This window comes from Paroedura picta, chromosome 1 (assembly GCF_049243985.1).
Source record: "Paroedura picta isolate Pp20150507F chromosome 1, Ppicta_v3.0, whole genome shotgun sequence".
NCBI lineage: Eukaryota > Metazoa > Chordata > Lepidosauria > Squamata > Gekkonidae > Paroedura > Paroedura picta.
Window position 1 is genome coordinate 69222748 of NC_135369.1, and position 19913 is coordinate 69242660.

Here is a 19913-nt window from a genome sequence, read left to right on the forward strand (position 1 = left end):
TCTCCATGAAGAAAGGCAACAATGGGGTTAAGAATAGGCTTCCGTTTGAATCAAATGAGAGGAATGGGGTAAAGGGAGTTGGAGTGTCTACCAGAAAGCAAGGCTCCATTGAAAATCTCAGTGTTCCCTATTTCTCCAGAATCCTCAGTTGCTGTAACCAAAAACAAAAACATCAGCAAAACATTGCATCTTTTGAAATGCAGCTTGGCTCCATTTATTTGAGTTGAGGACCAAAGCCACACAAAAGATTTTTTAAGTGGCATTAAAATTAAATATAAATGTTCTTTGACGAGAGCTTTAATTGAGCAGTGTCCATGAGAGTAGGGCACCTAGCGGCTTCCTGCCTCCTCTCTGATGGCCTCTCCAATGACAATTCATTTTGTAAGACTACTCTGAATGGCCACCTGGATCTGAAACTCATGCAAGACACTACTGCCCTCTGTTTTGAAGATTCTAGAGAATGTCTGCAAACAGTTTCCATACTGACACACATATGCAGAGATTCTCAGCAAAACCCTGCTGTGCCCCATTCAAGCTGACAACACAAGCAGAATTTCCTTTTCTCCAAGCTTTAATTGTATGCTGTATTACCCCCTGGGACAGAAATTTTGGGGCAAAGGTTTTCCACTTGCTGGGGATTTTGTTAGAGGTTATTTTGCTGTTTTTCTGGCAGAGGCAGATCTGGGTGAACATATAATTTAATGAAAGGAGGGATCATAGCAGGCAAAGTCAGGCTTAAAGGGGAAAATAGCCTTGCTGGTTTTCTTGGGAGTTCAAGTTTACACTACTCCTTCTGTTTCAGAGCATGAAAAAAAAGAAAGTCCTGAGCCATAGGAGGCAATAAGCCAAAAGCTACACAAGAAGATATTCCAAAGAAACGAAAACGCACAGAAATTCATTTGACTCTGGCTAGTTTAAACCACTGTTCCCTTCCTTTTCCAGACTCCCTCATACTTTGGGATATTTTCCTTGTGAATTTCAAAACTGTGCTTGGATTTACCTGCAGTTCAAAAAATTCCCCATTTATCCCTGGAACCAGTAGCAAAACCTTACCTTTCCCAAGATCAAATAACTCTCCAATAGTGAGTATGGTTTGTCCCACTGGCCTGTGCTGTTCTTTAGGTAGATAACAAAAGGAATACATATCCATTAACATATGGATCTTGCTTTGCCAGGAAATGGAAACAAAAACATATTGACCAAGATTCAAAACTGGCTGTCATAAGTAAAAGAAATTCAGGTTTGTTGAAATTAACAACTTACCAAATAAACAATGATGAGTCCTAACAGGAGACTCACTCAAAGCTGACATTCGTGTTTTATGCTTAACTGGATAGTATGCAATGGGTAAATCTTTTGACAGTGTACTTATTTGGTATGGTTTTCTATCTTTATTGTCTTTTTTGGGTTGTTGTAGTTCAATAAATCTTATTTCTTTTTTAAGATATGGATCTTGCTGGTAGCCATTCGGAATGTGGAGACCAGAAGGGCAATGCCTGCAGCATCTCTCTAGACCCTGAACAGTCTCACATTCTTTTCACAGTCAACTTCTGCCTCTGGGTCAACATAACCCAGGCTGAAAAGCAAAGCGGAGACCACCAGGAAAAGGTTCAGTGGACTGCTCTTTGACAGAGCTATGCAGCAAATTTTCCAGGGATGGCTATTTATTATCCAGGGCCAATTCTTGCCCTCCTTACATGATCAGCTGTCTTGGGATAACAAACTCTTGAACTCACTGATTTCTTCACATATTCAAGAGGGTGAGCCAGACTGAACCAGACAAAGCTAATTAAAAGAAAACTCATGCAAGATCAGAAACTCTTCATCCATCTCTCTTTTTCATTCCAGGGTAAGTGATCTTAAAAACAGAAGCTGCTGGGTTTATATCCTCCACTCAGCAGTTCTCCAACTGCGGTTCAAGAACTGGGGCTCAAACTCAGGTCAGGATTATCACAGGGGGGGGACCACAAGGCTGGCAGGTGGGTCAAGGTCATTTGGGCTGGGAACTCAACAGCATAGTTCATCTGCTTCTGCAAACTGTGTGAAGTGGCCATGAAATACCTGTTGCTCAGTAATGCTATATATTGATCGACAGTAAATGTTAAAAATAAAACGAGCTTGTTCAATGTTGACTGATGGAAGATTTTTGCCTTTCAGGCTGGAGTGGGAATAATTAACATGGAATTATTTTGCAAGCGGATCACCAGAAGGACAGTAACATTAGAAGTGGATTCAAGAAGTCATCATAGCTTGGAATTATTTTTTCTCCATCTTTCCAAAGTCTGGGGAAATCATGAAGTGCTGTGACCATAAAGATCTGGTCAATAAACAGAAAAGGCCTCTCTCCTGTCCAGGCTGTTTTCCAGTGGAGTTCACATTTGCATTTATGGATTCTTTGCCTTTTTAATCCACCCTTCCTCTAAGGGGCTCAAGGTGGTGTACATAGTTCTGCTCACTCCGTATTGTCATCACAACAGCCCTGTGGGATAGGTTAGGCTCAGAGTGATGAGCCCTAGATCACCCGCACAAGCACCATGCAGAGTGAGAATTTAAACTGGGATCACCCAAAAACTAACCATTATAATACAGACTCTGTATATGCAGGTAAGTTAAGCAGATGTTTCCCATTGCAAACATGAAAGAAGAGCCTAGACATTACTGAATGGAATAATCATCAAAAGGAGAGAGACAAGGAAGATACAAATCAAGTTCCTTAAAAATTCCCAGTGAACAGAAGGTTCCTAGATTTTTCAAGATACATTGATGGTGAAGCATAATCAAGAAGGGAGGGGGGAGGTGCCACCAAGAAGACACTAGGAGAGTCAGCCCCTTTCTATTATTTTGAGAAATTCAGGCAAAAAAAAAAATCCATCTAAAAAGTATAACACTTCATATGAAAGCCTCAGCATCAGATATACATCACCATTCTTTCTCTTTCCATAGCACAAACAGAGAGCATCCACTCTTCCATGCACAAACAGATCTGAAAGCTACAACCCTATCTTGCACATGTGATTTCCAGTCATTTAAGCCAGGCAAACATTTCCAAGAGATTGTCAGAACTAGCCACACTGAACGGTGGGTCTGTTCTGGGTCACCACACAACATCACTAATCAACTTTTTCAGACACTAGAAAAATCAGGGCTCTGTAAGCCATGTTTGCACAGTAATTTCCCATGCTCTCCACTTACCTGTATTCACAGACAATATTCTACAAACTACTATATCAACTTGTGTCCATGCCCAGTCTTTACCACACCTGCATAGTTACAACTATAGCAATACTTATGCAATCAGTGTATTTACAAAATATTTAAATTGTGAAATCAGGTCTTTGGCAGCTGGTCAAAACTCAAAGCAAAATTTTCAAGGAGTGGAAATATAGATATGAAGATGGAAGGGATATTTTGGCTGCTTTGTTTGGTAGCATAGCTCAAAGTCTTCCCACTTTCCCAGTGATATGGATTCTCCAGAACTCAATCCCATTGAGGGACACTACTGTGAACCAGGTAGCATGCAGTAGAGATCAGCACGGACCACAACACCAACTTCAATGGGGCAGTTTGGCATTTGTGATCCTATGTTCATGAAGCCACATCCCCAGGAGTGAGCCCATACGAGTCTTTTCAGCTTTGGCAGGCTTGGCAGGGTTTTTTTTGGGGGGTACAGTTAGCTTTCTGGAGCACTTGCATATCTCACGTAGCAGAGATGCTGACTTTCCAGGAGCTCTTATTGGCTGAGCCAGAGAATGTTTCCACTGAGCCAATTTATGTTTGTACCCTGAGGAACTAGCTGTCGGGGGGGGGGGGTGAAGAGAGCATTGTAGAGGGTGACAGTGCTGATCTCACAGCACTAGGCAAACTTCTTGTGCTCCACCTGCCCACTGACAAAGAGGGCGCACAGGGGCTGGTTGCCCTTCGGCAAGCGGTGCAGTATGATGCCTGGCAAGGCCACACTGATGGCCAACTCATTGTGCAGCAATTCATAGAACTCCAGTGCATGGCAGTCCATGAGCAACAGGCACTCAGCACCCAGCTCCAGCTGCTAGGTAAGCTACACCACCGTCTTGCTGACTGCCATGTCCTATATGAAGAGGGGAGCAAGGGACCTGAGTGTATCTAGTATGAGAGACAGCTGCATAGGGCCAGTGGGGGCTTGGGAATGTGCTCTACTTGCAAGGGCAGCAGGAACACTGATGAGCAATGAGAGCTCTGGTCACTCAATGCATTCTCAAGCAGGGGAGGGAGATAAGTCAAGGCTACTCGGCTCCTTCACTTGGCTGCAAGCCCTAGCATAGGTTGTCCCCCACCCTCCTGCACCAGAAAGAATGAGATCTGCAAATTTCAATCTTTGCAGCAGCGGGAAACAGCATAGTCACCATCGCTACAATAGTAGCTGGCTTGCTGCATTTGCTGACTGGCATCTACAGTGGCCTTTTTCAATCTTTTGATCATGGAGGTACTGCTGAAATATTTTTCAGGATTCAAGGTACCAAGAAGCGATGTCAAGCTGGCCACACCTCCCTGACATGCTCACACAGAATCAAGATGACCCTCAGGTGGCAAACATGTAAATGGCTAGGATCCCTCCCCTTCCCACCCATCATTGGCCACTTTGGAAGTCAACACACCCAAATAAGTAGAATTCTTTTTTTAATTAAAACTTTTTCTTTCCCATCTGCCATTTTGAAAACCCCCACAACAAAGTATCATTGAGGGGCTTGCATGGTACCATGTGGAACCTCAGTTTCATGGCCGGGAAACACTGATGTACATGGTTGAGCCAACTGGACCCAAGCCCCCAGTGCTGGCATACCTCACCATAGTTTGTCCCTGCACACCTTATATCTCTGGATAGTTTTCCTGAAAGATTATCGCCATAACTCTGTCATTTACATTCTACTGATCAGCACCTGGGCCCCCTCAGCAGCACTAAAGGCAGAGAGGCACAGTCTGAATCATAATGATTTTCCCCACAAGCCTGTGGGAGACATCAGGACTGTGATTCATTAGTGACTGTGCCTGTGAGACTACAGGCCTCTTCTGATGAACTCAGCATGAGAGTGCCATTCTATGTAGGTGACGTTTGTGTACAAAAACACAGACACAAAAACTTACCATTCCGTTTCTTTAAAATGCAAACCTTTTTTTACTTAGGACAAAAAAGGCCCAGCCACTCAGGCCAGACTCATTTATCGGTATTATCAGGTTGCTAAACAAATGTTTTGCTTCCCTGCCTGTAGGGAAAAACATCGATCCTTTAAAATGTTTCCATCAGAAACTGACTTGAGGGCTAAGAGTGCTGGCCAGTTCACGCTCTCTCGGCTTGGGCCCTTCTTAAAGCTCTAGTCAAAGACATTTAATAAGCCTGGAGGAAAGACAACTTATTTCCCTCTCTCCTCCTCAGCCACATTGCATGATTCTGGCAGCCGCTCTCTTGGAAGGGAGGGTAGCCAGCACAGAGCTTAAGCAATATATACAGTATTTGTAAAAGTGCCCCTATCAGGGATTCGAAGGTTTATTTTTTTAATTAACTGAAAATGATAACACCAAAGCATTTCATCTGGTGAGCGCTCCAGCTTCATCAACTGCTGGAAAAATTTCACTCCAAGAGCTGAACTTGCAGGACTTTCAGCAGATTTCAAAATAAACACGGCCATACAATCATACTGCAGAGCAGCCAGACCTAGGTAAGGTTACCGGCCACAGAGCTATATACACTTCGGCACACCCCGCTATATTTTGCTACATGGCACCCGCATTGTATATTTGTTAAACCACAAAATGCCAGGCTTGAGCCATGCAGCTGACACCAATGAGAAAACCATCCAAACAGGAAAGGGTTCCCCCCCCCCTTCCCAAGCCTGTCCTCAGCCTACCTTATTCTGCATGGATATTGCATTAGGCTTTAACAGAAGAGCATTTGGTGACCAGAGAACCTTTCAACCACCTCAACCTCTCAACCCTGCCAAGGACCAAATGTGAGACCCCAGAGGGAAAGTCCAGGAAGCTGAAAATGATGCACGATGTATGGTTCTGGCATGAAATTGTGCTTCCCTTCAAAAGTCAGCAGTTTTGCTACAGCTACCTTAAATAATAATAAACAGGCCATCGAGACAGAGAGATATGCCTGAGCAAAGTATGTCAGAGCTGCTCCTCCTAATGAGAGGCCTCAGGTCCCAAGAAGCACAGCTCTTTGAATTAAACTGCCGCAAATGGGGGCATCAGCGGGGGAAACGAGAAAGAGAAAGGGGGAAGGGGGAACACAGAACACGGGAAGGAGATGGGGAAATTGCTTCCATCTAAGCATTTGTCTAGGGAAGACTCTGCCCGTCTTTGACATCCTAGAGCATCTTCTATTGGTGGAATTTCAGCAAAGAAGAGCATGCTTCATCCAATCGACTGTCTCATTTAGAGGGAAAGGAGATTTCCCCCACCAGACAATGTGTAGCAACTATTCCTTATTCAAGCACCTCTACAAAAGCACGGTCTTTGCTTCTGTTCTTAGGACAGGCTGATCTTCTCATTAGGGCCAAGTTCTCAGCAACTTCTGAAAAATAACATGAAAATAAAGCTCTGACATTATTAAAGGAGTTCAGCTTTGGTGACCTCTAAGATCTCAGCACTAAGGGAAGTCATTCAAGGAAATGTCAACGTCTTGATACTGCACATCAGTAGGCAATGAAAAAAGCATGGTGTTTTCAAACTTATCGACATAATATCCAGCACACACCAACATTTACTCTATCCCTGCCGACTTATAGTCATATCTCTGTTACTACCAAACATGTTATGACCAAAGGGAAGCAGCTTCAAAAGTCTTACTCGAGAGAACTATTATTTTGCCAAAAATGTAGCCCTTCAGTGGGCAGAAACCTACCCAATGCCTTTGCTATGCTCAAAACAATATTTAAGAAAGGACTGTAATAAAAATGATAATTTTTACTCTTATTTCCCACTCTCCCTGATGGATCAGGGTGGATTGTTCTAATAAAGGACACACACCAAATAACCAGTAAGCAAGTGAAGAAAACAGGTTGTTGGCTAGAAAAAAGTATTTAAAACAGATACTTACCTTAACACCGCCTGTGGCGCTGCGGGCGCCGCGGACTAAATAATGCGATAAGGCCTTGGGGGGAGGAGTTAGGGCGGGCTCTGTCCGGGATGAGGAAGGGTGCAGATTGGCCCCTTCCTCCAGACTGACAATGGGAGGGCCCAATCGGCAGGCGCAAAGCGCCTGCCGATTGGGCTCTCCGATTGCCGCCCAGCCGCCAAGGGAGCAATTGCCGGCGGCCTGATGTGCAGCACAGCAGCGTCACACGCAGTGCAGCAGCGTCACGTGCAGTGCGGCTGGCGGGTGCTCCCTTGCCGGCGGCCTGACGCGTCAAGAGGCGCGAAGTGCCTCCGATGCGTCAGGCTGCTGCCACGGCGGCAATTGCGGCCTGCCGACTCGGGGACCGCACGCGGCCCCGCTAGCACCCACTGTATTCCAGGTACAGCGGGCTTGATTACTAGTCAGGGAATAATGTCATGTAACAAGTGGTTCTACTAATCCTGATGTGGAAGAACAGTCAGGCTGTTAAGACTAGTATCACAAAGAAATTTAAACACAGAAAACTGGAAGAGATCTCAAGGAACATTCTAGTCCAACCCCCTGCACAACAGAGGAGATTCAAAATGACCGCCTTTCCCCCAGGGATCCCCCTGCTCTGTGCCCAGAGAAATGAGAAAAAATTTCCAAAATCCTTGGCTAGTCTCCCTGGAGGACCAGTTTACCTTGGTCCTGTAAGAAAGGACCATAACAGCCAAGCACTGACTCATCCCTTCTTGCCCTCCATTCTCATGATCTGCTTAAATTCACAGAATCAAAATTGCTCTCAGATGGCCATTTAGCCGCCAAAGAAGAAGAGCACACCAACTCCCAAGAAAGCCTGCTCCACTGAGGAACCACTCTGTCAGGAAGTCCTTCCTAATGTTCAGCCAAGAACTCTTTTGATTTAAATTCAGTCCACTTGTTCTGGTCCATCCTTCTGGGGTGACAGAAAATAACTTCACTCCCCCCACTCTATGACAGCCCTTCAAATAACTGAAGATGTCTATCCTATCACATCTCCTTCATATCCTCTACAGGCTAGATGTACCCAAGTCCTTCAACCTTTCCTCCTAGAACAGTCTCCAGACACCTCAACATCTTTGTTGCCTTCCTCTGGACATGCTACAGCTTCTTAAATTGCATTGGCCAAATCTGAATGCAATACTCCAAATGATCATCACTTCACTCAGTCTCGATATTATAGTTTTGTTGATACGATCCAAAATTGCAGTTGCCTTTTTACCTATTGCCTCACACTGCTGACTCATGTTCATACAATCTGCTAAAACACCTAGATCCCTTTTTGCACGTGCCACTGCCAAGACAAGTCTCCCCATCCTATAATCATATATTTAATTTTTCTACCTAGACACAGAACATTTATTTCTGTTGAAATTCATTTTGTTAATTTTAACTAGTTGTCCAGCCTGTCAAGGTCATCCTGTATCCTGTCACTGACTATATTAGCCACCCCTTGCGTCAACTGCAAATTTAAAATAAGCATCTCCTCTATTCCTTTATCCATGTCATTTATAACCTGCACATCCCCTCTAGACCTCCACTGAAATAATTTCTATAGAAGGGCAACACTGTGAAGGGAGTGATGGACGGTGATGGGGCAATTTCTCTTGCCATATCTACCTATTTGTCATAGCTTTCGTCACATTTCAAAAAATGTCAGCCTACCACTGTTTATTGTTTTCCAGGATGGGTTGATAAGTCTCCTCTATGCTTCCAAGTACAAAAAAACAAGAGCTTATCAAGTCTCTGACGGATCACAGCACATGCTTGGTGGGCTAGCTTGAGGAGTGTGTAAAGTTGTGGAGGTGTGCTTTAGATCAGGGGTAGTCAACATGTGGTCCTCCAGATGTCCATGGACTACAATTCCCATGAGCCCCTGCCAGCATTTGCTGGCAGGGGCTCATGGGACCATGGACATCTGGTGGATCACAGGTTGACTACCCCTGCTTTAGAGTCTCTCGCTGATGACCTGAAAGGTACTACAGCAGAGGATGTTCCTTGCAAATCAACCTGATGTTCTTCCATATATATAACAAACCCATAAGAAAAGGAGGAACCCAGTTTTAGAAAATCATCTTCAACGACCACTGATTCACAAGATAGATCAAAATGCAATACAAGTTTTGGTTCACCTAGTTCCCAATATACCTCTAAGCAGACATTAGCACACCAAAGTCATTATTTTCTTAGAACTTCTGTGGCTGCTTCCAAAAATTATCTTCCCTCAACAAAACAGAATTAAAACCCTGGTATACACATCTTTGTTACATCTAATAAACCTGGGTAGGTTTGAATGTCTGCATCTCGCTACTTTTCCATACACAACTGAAAGGAAGTGCGTGTGCATGCAAACCAGCCTGTGCATGGGTTACCCGGCATTCATAATGAGTAGCTTGAAAAATCTTCAATGAATCACTAACGCTAAGCATCTGAATGAGCAGATCTCATAAAACATTTTCATCAGCTTTTCCAAGAATGAAGGACAACCTGCTCATGCTGTCAGTGGTGACTCATAAATCCACTCCCAGCATACTAAGTTTAAGGTTACAGGGCTTGACATACATCCATGGGCTTGTCCCCAAAACCTTTGATCCTGCAACTACAATTAAATTCCGATGACCTGTTTAAAGTCTGTTGCTCAGGATGTCTTTTCATACGAGTTTCTCTCACTTGATTTATAACTACAGTGAGGATATTTCTACTCCAGCCCTCAATGGTACCTGCAAGCAAGGCCATTTGACTAGGGCTACAAATCAGGGAATATAAGGCTGGGCATATTGTGAAGCTTCTTTCAAAGGAGAGTAAGAAGAGACGCACACAAGAAGATTGCTGCCCAAACATTCTAACATCAGGAAGTCTAAACACGAATCAGGACAGAGCTGCAGGGTGGGGCCACAGCTCAAGCATGCTCTCCATGTGCAAAGCCTCATTCACTAGCACTGGCAAACATCTCCTGCACATGTGCATGTGCGTCCCAGACTGCCCTGTCAATCAGATCTGACACCCCAACACAAACGGCTGATCTGTCTGACTCCACATAAGGCAACCCTTTCTACCGTCACACTTCTCTCCATCCACACAATATGTAGCTCAGTATCCTTGAAATAACTCTATCAACAAGCTATCAACAAGCCAGCCCAAGAGTACTGATCATCAATGCAGCCACAGACGGTGTTGCAGCAACCCCGCTCTGGTTGCCCCCGTACTATCTCCCTGGAGAGCTGCTTCGATGGGCCCCAAACTACTGCAATTCTGTGCAAAGTGAAGATTGGTGAGAAGCCTCAAATTCTGCTAGGGCTGGCCAGGGCTTCTTGCTCATTCTGATTCTCGGAGGTCGACTAAAAATTATGAATGGGTTGCCTTTTGGATGCTGCACTGCAGAGAGCGCTTCACGGTGAATCATTCCTCTACCAGGTTATCACCACGGAATTACTCAACTCGAGTTTTACCAACTTCCCAGGCCATTTTACGGAGGATGATCGCTAGGCACAGCAGCAGCGCCCTCTGCCCGAGGCACGGAGGAACTACAACCCGGCACTCCGGTCGGCGCCCTGTCTCTCTCTCCCCCCCATTCAGTGCCGCCTACTCCAACTGCGGGCACAGATTAGCCGCTACGTTGTTTGGAAATCCGTTCACGCTCTGGATTTCGCAGATTTTTTTTTCATCTGCAATACCAATCTACGAGTGCCCTTTTATGGAGAGAGGAAGATTTTTTTTAAAAAAATGTTCAACCTACGATCCAGCATTTAAGAACGAGTGGCAAATCGCCCTCAAGCAAAGCCCCTTTAAATTGTATTGTCAAGAATCCTACATTGACTGCTCTACAGCCCAAGGCGCTTTTCTGACCACCTTCTCCTTGCACTTGTCCTCTTCCCCTGGCGAGCGCTTGCTGCAAGAGGCTCACCGCGGAGAGACCGTCGCGTCAAGAAGGGGGCAGGCGAGCCCATGGCCCCGGGGGGCTCCACTCGCCCGCGTGTTTCCCCGGCCGCGAGCTAGCTGCCTGCCAGAGCGCGACGAAACCCCGAAGAGACTTACAGGAGCGCAGGGAGGCGGGGTGGAAGGTGACTTGCTTCGGGCTGCCTAGCCGGATCCCGCGGCGTTATTTCCCGGCTGCCTTCTCCCAGCAGCCGAGCTCTCAGCGCTCCGCAGCCGCAACGCCCATCCCGAAGGCTGCGCTCCACGCGGGAGGGGAAGCGCCAGAGAAATTTGGCCGTCGGGAGGCTGAGGCTGCGTGCGCCGCGTCCGGCTTCCCAGGGCTAGTGGCCGGCTCCAGCGCCCCGCTCTCAGCTCGGCGCCAGGACTTGCCTCCGCTACCGGGCTACGCTCTCTTAAAGAGACAAGACGCGACGCGACGCGCGGCGGCTGCAGTTACGCTTTCAGCCACCGGCCACGACAGAGACGCGGATCGCGCCTGGGGAAACGACGGGGGTTGTCATCAGTCCTGGCTGCTCAGCGTCACGCTATGGGCATGGCTTCTAGGGCTGCCAGCTCTGGGCTGGGAAGGACCTGGAGACTTTGGGGTCGGAGCCAGGAGTGGGCAGGATTTGGGGCGATGATGGACTTAAGTCCACCCTCCAAAGCAGGCCTTTTCTCCAGAGGAACTGCTTTCCGTTGCCTGGAGATGAGCTGTAAAACCAGGGGATTCCCAGGTCCCACCTGGGGACTGGCATCGCAGCTGCCTTTTGCTGGCTCCTGTTTGGATCAAGCTTCCCTAAATAGCTTGCCATTCTGGTTTCAAGAGAGTAAGGCTGGAGAGGTGGGGCAAAATAGGAAAATGGCTTGTGCTAGGGATGCCAGTCCCCAGGTGGGGCCTAGGGATCCCCTGCTTTTAGAGCTCAACTCCAGGTGACAGAGATCAGTCCCCCTGCTGAAAATGGCTGCTTTGGGGGGTGGACTCCTTAGCATTCTACTCCACTGAAGTAGACTAAGCTGAGGCAGTGGGGCTGGCCCAAGGTCACCCAGCACACATCTGTGACACTAGTGAAGATTCAAACCTGGGTCTCCTAGATACTAGTCTGACATTCTTATCCACGGCAACTCCAGGCAGATAGAAAACAAGCACAGAGAACAACCAGAGAGATACAAAAGCTTACCATGCTAGTTTTCTATTGGATGGAGGTGGAATGTTCAAAGCTGGAATTCATCACCTGCAGGTGGAGGCGGTGCAATTCGTTCTTTCACTCCCTCACCCTTTCATTCTCCTGCATATGTGCACCAGGCCTTATTTCTCTATGCTTTGCACAGCTGCATGACAGGCATAGATCACCAAGAGAAAAAGCTTTCGAAGGTATTGAGCCTCAAATGTGGGGGGAGTTGTTATTAAAGGCTCGTGAAGCCTCCTGAAAACCAGACATGAAAACTCTGTCCCATTTACATGACAGGGGCCCATTTACATGACTGTTCTTTTGCTTGGTGTAGTGGTTAGGAGCACAGACTTCTAATCTGGTGATCTAGGTTCTATTCTGCGCTCCCCCACATGCAGCCAGCTGGGTGACCTTGGGCTCACCACAGCACTGATACAGCTGTTCTGACCGAGCAGTGATATCAGCGCTCTCTCAGCCTCACCCACCTCACACATGTCTGTTGTGGGGAGAGGAAAGGGAAGACGAATGTATCCAATAAAATACATTTACAATCATTAACAAAATGACCAAGTAGTTGGTGATATCTTCACTGATCTTCATTTGAGATAGACTGCATGAGCTGTCTGATTTGCAGTGAGTCAAGTTGACCACCCACCCCTCCCAAAACAGCCAATGATGGGCCGGAGGGGATGGGAAGGAGAGGGATCCCAGGTAGGTGTGTACACAGCTATGCTTCCCAACCAACCATATTCTGCATGGTCATGCCACTTCTAGGGTTTCTTGAAGTCTGAAGGATGTTTCAGAGGTTTCTCAATGGTAAAAACACTGAGAAAGGCTGCACTAGCATGTTGATCGCTGGTGCTTAGGTGGCGTATTATTGTTTTGAGGGACAATCTTTACTTATAGCATGTCTGATGAGTGCAATATTTCAGTGTAGCTGGGAGTAAGCAAATACAGGGATGTACGTGGTAAAGCTCCCTGCCTGACAAATCTCCAAACCCTCCCAAGCATCGGTGAAGCAAGAGACAAAATCAACAACTGTCCATATACTGGCTCCCACCTTGTGGAATGGACTGCCTGAGGGGGTCAAGAAGACTCTTCCTTTCTATGCAAAATTAAGTTGAAGGGGCTTTTCTGCACAGGCAACAGGATAGCATTGCATAAAATTATTCACAAATTGTGCATAGTTTGGAGCCTACTGTGTAATCTTGCATCATTTATTGTGTCATGTAATCTCACCTGCAATGATAAATTACTTAACAGTAACATGGACTCTGGTACCTGCAACAAATCAAGATATCAACTTTTTTACATTCCAGAACATTTTTACCTTCCAGAACATTCATTTGCTGATCTAAGAGCAGCAATTCTCCTACAAAGAAATTGCAAAGATAGATTGCAGAACTTAAACTGATAATGAAGCTCAAGACAGTACATCCTTCTGGACTGAATCAAAATCTAGGTTTCCTGTCTCATTACCAATGTTGATTTTTCCTACCCTCCTGCATATTGCACATAATGCAATCACACATGCTGTTGTCATTCACTGTCACTCAGCATGTGAAAACACTCTGCTCTCTAAGATTCTAGCTGTAGCTGAAGAAGTGAGCAATAACTCATGAAAGCTCATACCTTGCCACAAATTGTGTGAGTTTTTAAGATGCCACTGGCCCTTTTCTACTGTTACAGACTAGCATGGCTACCCATCTTGAGCTGTCAGTGCAGAGGGGAATGTCCATTCACATGTTTTTCATTAATGCACACAAAGAGCTGCTTCTGTTCCATACATACCTCTCTTGCTTTATCAAGGTAACTTTTCAAACATTTTCCCCTTCAATGAATTTTTACATTTCCTGTTAAATTTGTGGCAGGAATTTCTCAGAAGACATTCTAATTCTACAAGATCTTTTCTACTTATGCCCTTTTCCTATATGGTGATGGAACCACCCAATAGCTTTCTCCACTACTTCTCCTGAACTTTTAGCAGCAAATTGGGCACTGTCATTTATCAACCAGTTATACATCATAAGGTGTGAATGGACAATAACTATGGTACCAGGGCTTAGCAGCTGCCACTTTCAGGAGTTATGATGTGACCCAAAGAGGCTGTCCTGGGGAAAAAAAACAAAAAACAAAGCTGCTACAGAGGGCATTTCAACCTCTAGATCCAGAGCTACAGGCATCCAAAGAAATTATAGCTATTAAAACTTTGACTTGGAAATATTTACAAAGGCGCTTAACTGTATTCAGTTTTACACGACCGCTCACAGGGCACAGAATTACGTGCTTATAAAGCCTTTGAAACATGGGGCATTAGGAGAATTAAAGAATGTAAGATTGGATCAGAACTTGCATACATTGTACTGTTCACAAAAATAACAAGCTCTACAATCTATGTAGTTTGTTACATAGCTTGGGTTTTGGTATCTTTCCCTCATTCCCAATTTTTTTTTAATGTAAAAAATTACTTTGGGAACCAGGTTTCTTGGCTCCCAACAGCTATTAATTAATTTATACTGAGATGTTAGTAAAATGGCCCTACAAAGATCATTACATATAAGGATCAGGGTGAAAAGGTTCAGGGGCAGAAATATGTTGAAAGGGCAGATTATGCCATAAAAGGGAATTGTTTTCCGCATCAAGCGTTCTGCAAAACCTTCTGTATCAGCCTTTGGTAATCTAAATTGTTGCTTAGATCAGTTGTCAAAACAAAGGAATGTGAGTATTGTTAAGCTGAGGACAAAGGTGCTTATTGTGCACAGGGCTTCTGTGCCAGGCTGCTTGTTCCCTCTGACAAAGAAGTTAAACACCATGCTGTATAGTCCTTTTTCTCAGGACTGTAAGCTTTGCCCAGTGTTGTTATTAGAAAGCGTAAATGAGTCTTACGTCTGACACACAGTGGCTACATCTTCTGTTAAATCCCAGCCCTGACTTCACTAAAGTCAAGGAAATTTAACTTCAGAGCTATGTCCAGAATATACTATGAATGCAGCTGAGTTCATATTGCATATAATTTGTACATGGGAAGACACTACTGAGTCTCGGTAGTCTCAGTATTCCCATTTAGAAAACAGTAATAATGATGACATCAAGGATGTGTTAAAACAATGAATATCAGATGAACTGCAGATAGCCATATATGTTAAATATGGCAGGACCCTGCCCGACAGTAGGCATGTTGTCCCCAACAACCAGTGGCACCCCTCAATAGTCTAGGCTTGTGTTCAAGCCAAGCACTGTTAAAGTCTGCCAAGAGCCTGCTGGGCGGGACTCCACCTTTTTCTCAGCCACAGGTTTGACATGACAGTTGCAGCCTGAGACACTTTCCTCCCCACATTGAATTGCTGATTAAGGGACTGGCATAACTGTGTTTGCCTAGGGGCTCCTAGACAATCTCTTGTTGTCTCACACCTATGACTCACCCTGAGCCAATCTGCCAGGGGAGATTGCTCCCCCAGCTCCAGAGCTAGACCCATTGTGACAGGATGGTTCTTTTTGTTTAAGCTCATCAAGACCCATCTCCTTCCCCAGACAAGCCATTCTCCCAACAACTCACCCATAGAAAATTCCATCCTGTGCTTGGTTCCCAGCATGTGCACCCTCTCCCCAAAACATATTTATACACTGACTTTCCCCAGTCAAAGTGTGTCTTCTGGTTCGGATCCATTCAGAACATCCTACGCACTGGCCACGTTGCTTGATCTCTGCTTCTCTTCTCTACAATATATGGGTTGCAATCTTCTTTCTCCCTTTAGTTTCCTATCTGCTTGACTGTTAGTGTGCCAGATATATTTGTTTATTCCTTTTTGTTATTTTCCTTCCAATAAAGATTGTTATTATTTTACTATAACTATCTGTTGTCTGCCTTGAGTTCTAACGGGTGTAATCACCTTGTAAACATTGACAAAAGATCCTTAATGCTATGTTGCCAAACCTCTCGCAAGCAATTCCCTACTGCTAAATATACACGTGTCTTGGGACATGTGTGTGTGTGCATTTCTGGTAACATAAATTACTACTAAGTATTTTTAAATAATACTTTGTTAAAAACATCTAATTTGATTCTGTAGTTTAAGCACTAACAGAGACTCTGAACATGGTCATTTGGACAGGCTCAGAATGCTTCATCTGTTCATACTGTGAATGCCATAAAAGGTCTTATTTCAGCTGAAAGAGAAACAACATTAAATCAAAGTTGTAGATGAATCTGACTTAAAGCAGTAAATTATTTGAGCAGTAAATGATTTGACATCTATCCTGATGTCCACTCTGTTAGAACCACTGTTTTCTCTGGTGCTCTGGGACTATAAACAGAGCCCTCCTGAGAAAGCTGCACAGCTTCTGACACACAGATTTTCATCACAAGGAACACTCCAGTTCGGAAGCCCAGTTAAACCACTATGTTTGGGAAGCTCCCCAGCCATAGTTCACTACACCAGCCTCTCTTTCTTTATATATAGATATAGTGGTTAGCATGTTACACTAAGAGAGGGAAGACTAAGGTCCGGATCTCCTCTTTGCCACAAAGCTCACTAGGTGATCATGGGCCAGTCATTCTTTTTCAGCCTAACATTTCACTCAGTTGTTGGAAGGTTAAAATGGAAACAGAGGAGAAACTGTGGACATTGTTCAGAGCTTCTTGGGCAAAATATGTGATAAAAACGCAATAACAATATTTCCCCCTAAAGTCTCACCTTCTGAAGGTATCCAGAAAATGCATCATGGACTAATATAAAGTAATTTTGCTGACAAGCAGCAAGGCTAGTTTGTGTTAGTTTGTGTGGATTTGTGATCTGTGCCAATACCTTTAAAATGTTGTTATCACATGTGTATTTTAGGGTGCCGTGGTTGGACTACTTTACCCTAAAGACTCAGATCAATTGTCCTCCTCCCCCTGTATAGAAGGAGAGCAGATATTTGCTCACCCAAGGAGACTTATGGATCCAATTGGATTCCAAAATGCTCTGCAGGATATGATGCCCCCCGGCAACTCAGTCAATGTGCTAGTGGAGGAGCAGTGCTGCCAGTTTTCTGATGACATCAATGAAATTGCTCTCCAGCATCCCCTCCTATCCAAAGACAGCTCCATACTTCAGAGCTACACAAGCAGAAACAGCATTTGAGATTGTTAGAGTGAATCTGGTGAAAAGCTTGTGACAAGACTTCAAGAACATCTCACAAGACATTTATTAATGCTTATGAGATGGCAGTGAAGACTGCCAAGAAGGAATTGCCTCTGCTAAATTTAAAGTCCCCACCATACCATCCCCTCCCGTGTGAAGTTTCTTTTAAATCACTGGCGAGGCCAAAACCGGAGCCTCCGCCCTTAGCCCAAAGCAGCTATGCTTCCTCATTCTCCAGCAAGATGGAACCAACATTTCAGACAGCTGGAGAGCCCATGCAAGCTGCACAGGGAAGACTCCTTTGCCTTGCCAGTCTGATAAACTGTCAAAAAAAATTCCCTTCCCTCCTCCATGGTTACTGATCAGAGGTAGAATGGTACTGCACATAATTACTTGTGTGCTACAGTTCTTCAGAGAAGCTACAGTTTTGTAGTCTCACAGAAGGCTGTAACAAGAAATGCCAGAAGTAGTCCTCCTCATTTACGTGCAAATAAAGTTGGCTCGGTTGCCAGGGAGACCCAGAACCAAATTGCATGTTCACATGATCACTGATACGGAGGAGGCAGAGAATCAGTAGCAGGCACCTCAAGCTTCCATATATGGTGCAAGTAGAAAAGGGGCTGCCACAGTGGCACCAGGGAAGAGACCAAAAACACGCAAATTATGCATGAAAAGGGGTTGTTCTCAGCACTGTCATAAAAAAAAGTCGTTGCAACGTTAGTTTTAGATACCACAGTAAAAAAAAAACACAGTTGATACTATGCCATGCAAAATCAAAAGATACTACAGTGGGTTTTGCACAGTGAAAACACTGCCATGTGCAGAAATAAAAGCATCTTTTTGAGCAGCTAATTTGCAAGGTTCCCTGCCATGCATAATACACCCTGGAAGCTGACAGTCATAGTCTACCACAGAGCACATTGCTGGTCCCGGTCCTTCCTGTTGCTGTTGTATACATAGCTTTAGTTTTGTCTAGCCTCTTTCATACAAATTTTGAAATATGGTAAAAACCTTATTTACCGTATTTGCCGGCGTATAAGACGACTGGGCGTATAAGACGACCAACCAACATTTCCAATCAAAATATAGAGTTTGTTACATTACATTACGGTACCTGTCATTGTCACCATTGTACGGCCACAGTGTGAACGCCTGCCCCTGCATCTCCCTGTGACTGGCACTAGTGCGCATGTGCAAGCTCTGCGTAGACGAGGGGCGGGCTGGAGCGCCACTGCTTCCTGACAAGCAGAATGGGCCAATCATGCCGAAAAGGCTGGCACCCCTGTCTCACTGCTGTTGCTCGCCGCAGCCACGCTGATGACCCACCGCGCTGGATACCGCACAATACTGGATGGCATGTAGAATGAGGTGGAGGCCACTATGGGTAGCTATGTCTATCCCAACTGAAGTGCACCCGGCGTATAGAACGACCCCCCCACACTTGGAGGCATGTTTTTCAGGGGGGAAAAGTAGTCTTATACGCCAGCAAATACTGTATTTATTATTGGATTTTTACACCATCCTACTCCCATAAGGGCTTGGGGTATTTTACAATGTAGATTCAAATACATAAAAACAATTAATTTACAGATTAAATTAAAATAAACATTATTAACAGTAGCGTCAACTTACTAACAATTAAAATTCTGTCCAACTACTCTCACATTCCAACCATTATAGTTTACCCACCCAAAGTCAATGGCAGATAACAACTGTCACTGGCATGGGGAGCAGAGGGGGAAAAGATACTTGAAAGGAGAATAGAAGGAGGCCCATTTTTATTAGTCACTTTGGCCTCACCCATAGGCCTGGTAGAAGAGTGCCATCTTACAGGCCCTGCAGAACTGTGATAGTTCTACTAAGGTTCTGATCATGACTGGCAACTCATTCCACTAGGCTTTTGTGTGATTATCCCTTTCCATTGTCTGAGGAAGTGTACATGTACATGAAAGCTCACACCTTGAATAAATCTTTGTTCATCTTAAAGGTACCATTGGCCTCAAATTTTGTTGTCCTTGGGGAATGTTCACCAAGCAGATGTTAAATCCTGAGCTGCTTTCATTTTAGGCGGGGATGAAAGATTTTTCATGGGAACACCTTTTGCCATAAAAAATGCCTGAGTGAAGGGGTTTTTTAATACTGGAGCCTATATGTGTTCTGATTAAAATTGTAACCTATCTTAAGCAATGATTACCCGTTATGATCTTTTGCCTGTTCTTGATCTCTTAGACTAGAATTAAACTCCTTAAGAACCTTGTATTAATTACTCCATAAGGTCATTTTATATGTCTCATTGGAAGAGCATCACAGGGTTGTGACACCTTTCTTAAGGAAACTGTATATGTGACCATTCAGGAGGGCTCTATTATACTAGCTGAGGGAGGAACATATTTTTAAAGGGTTTTTAAAAGACTGTGGTTTCCCCCCTCCTTTTCCCCCCAACTTACTGAAAATTTAATTGAAATTAAAGTTTATTTTTGTACTTTGAAATATATGTGATTTTAATTATGTTGTCATCTGTCCTGAGTCTATTGAAACAGGGTGAAATAAAAGTTAGAAATGCCTGGATCCTATAATTGCTTACACTAAGAA

At 44.6% G+C, this 19913-nt stretch overlaps 1 protein-coding gene across 3 annotated transcripts in view; it reads right to left on the reverse strand.

Moving 5' to 3' along the window:
- Nucleotides 1-19913, reverse strand: part of DAAM2 (dishevelled associated activator of morphogenesis 2) — a 266044-nt gene that overhangs the window by 220932 nt on the left and 25199 nt on the right. For 2 of the 3 annotated variants that reach the window (XM_077341903.1, XM_077341885.1), the window contains exon 1: nt 11150-11502. The exons of the other annotated variant lie outside the window; for it this stretch is intronic. The gene's annotated coding sequence lies outside the window, so the exon portion shown is untranslated. Of the gene's footprint in view, nt 1-11149; nt 11503-19913 lie in introns of those variants that run through there. 3 annotated transcript variants of the gene reach the window in all.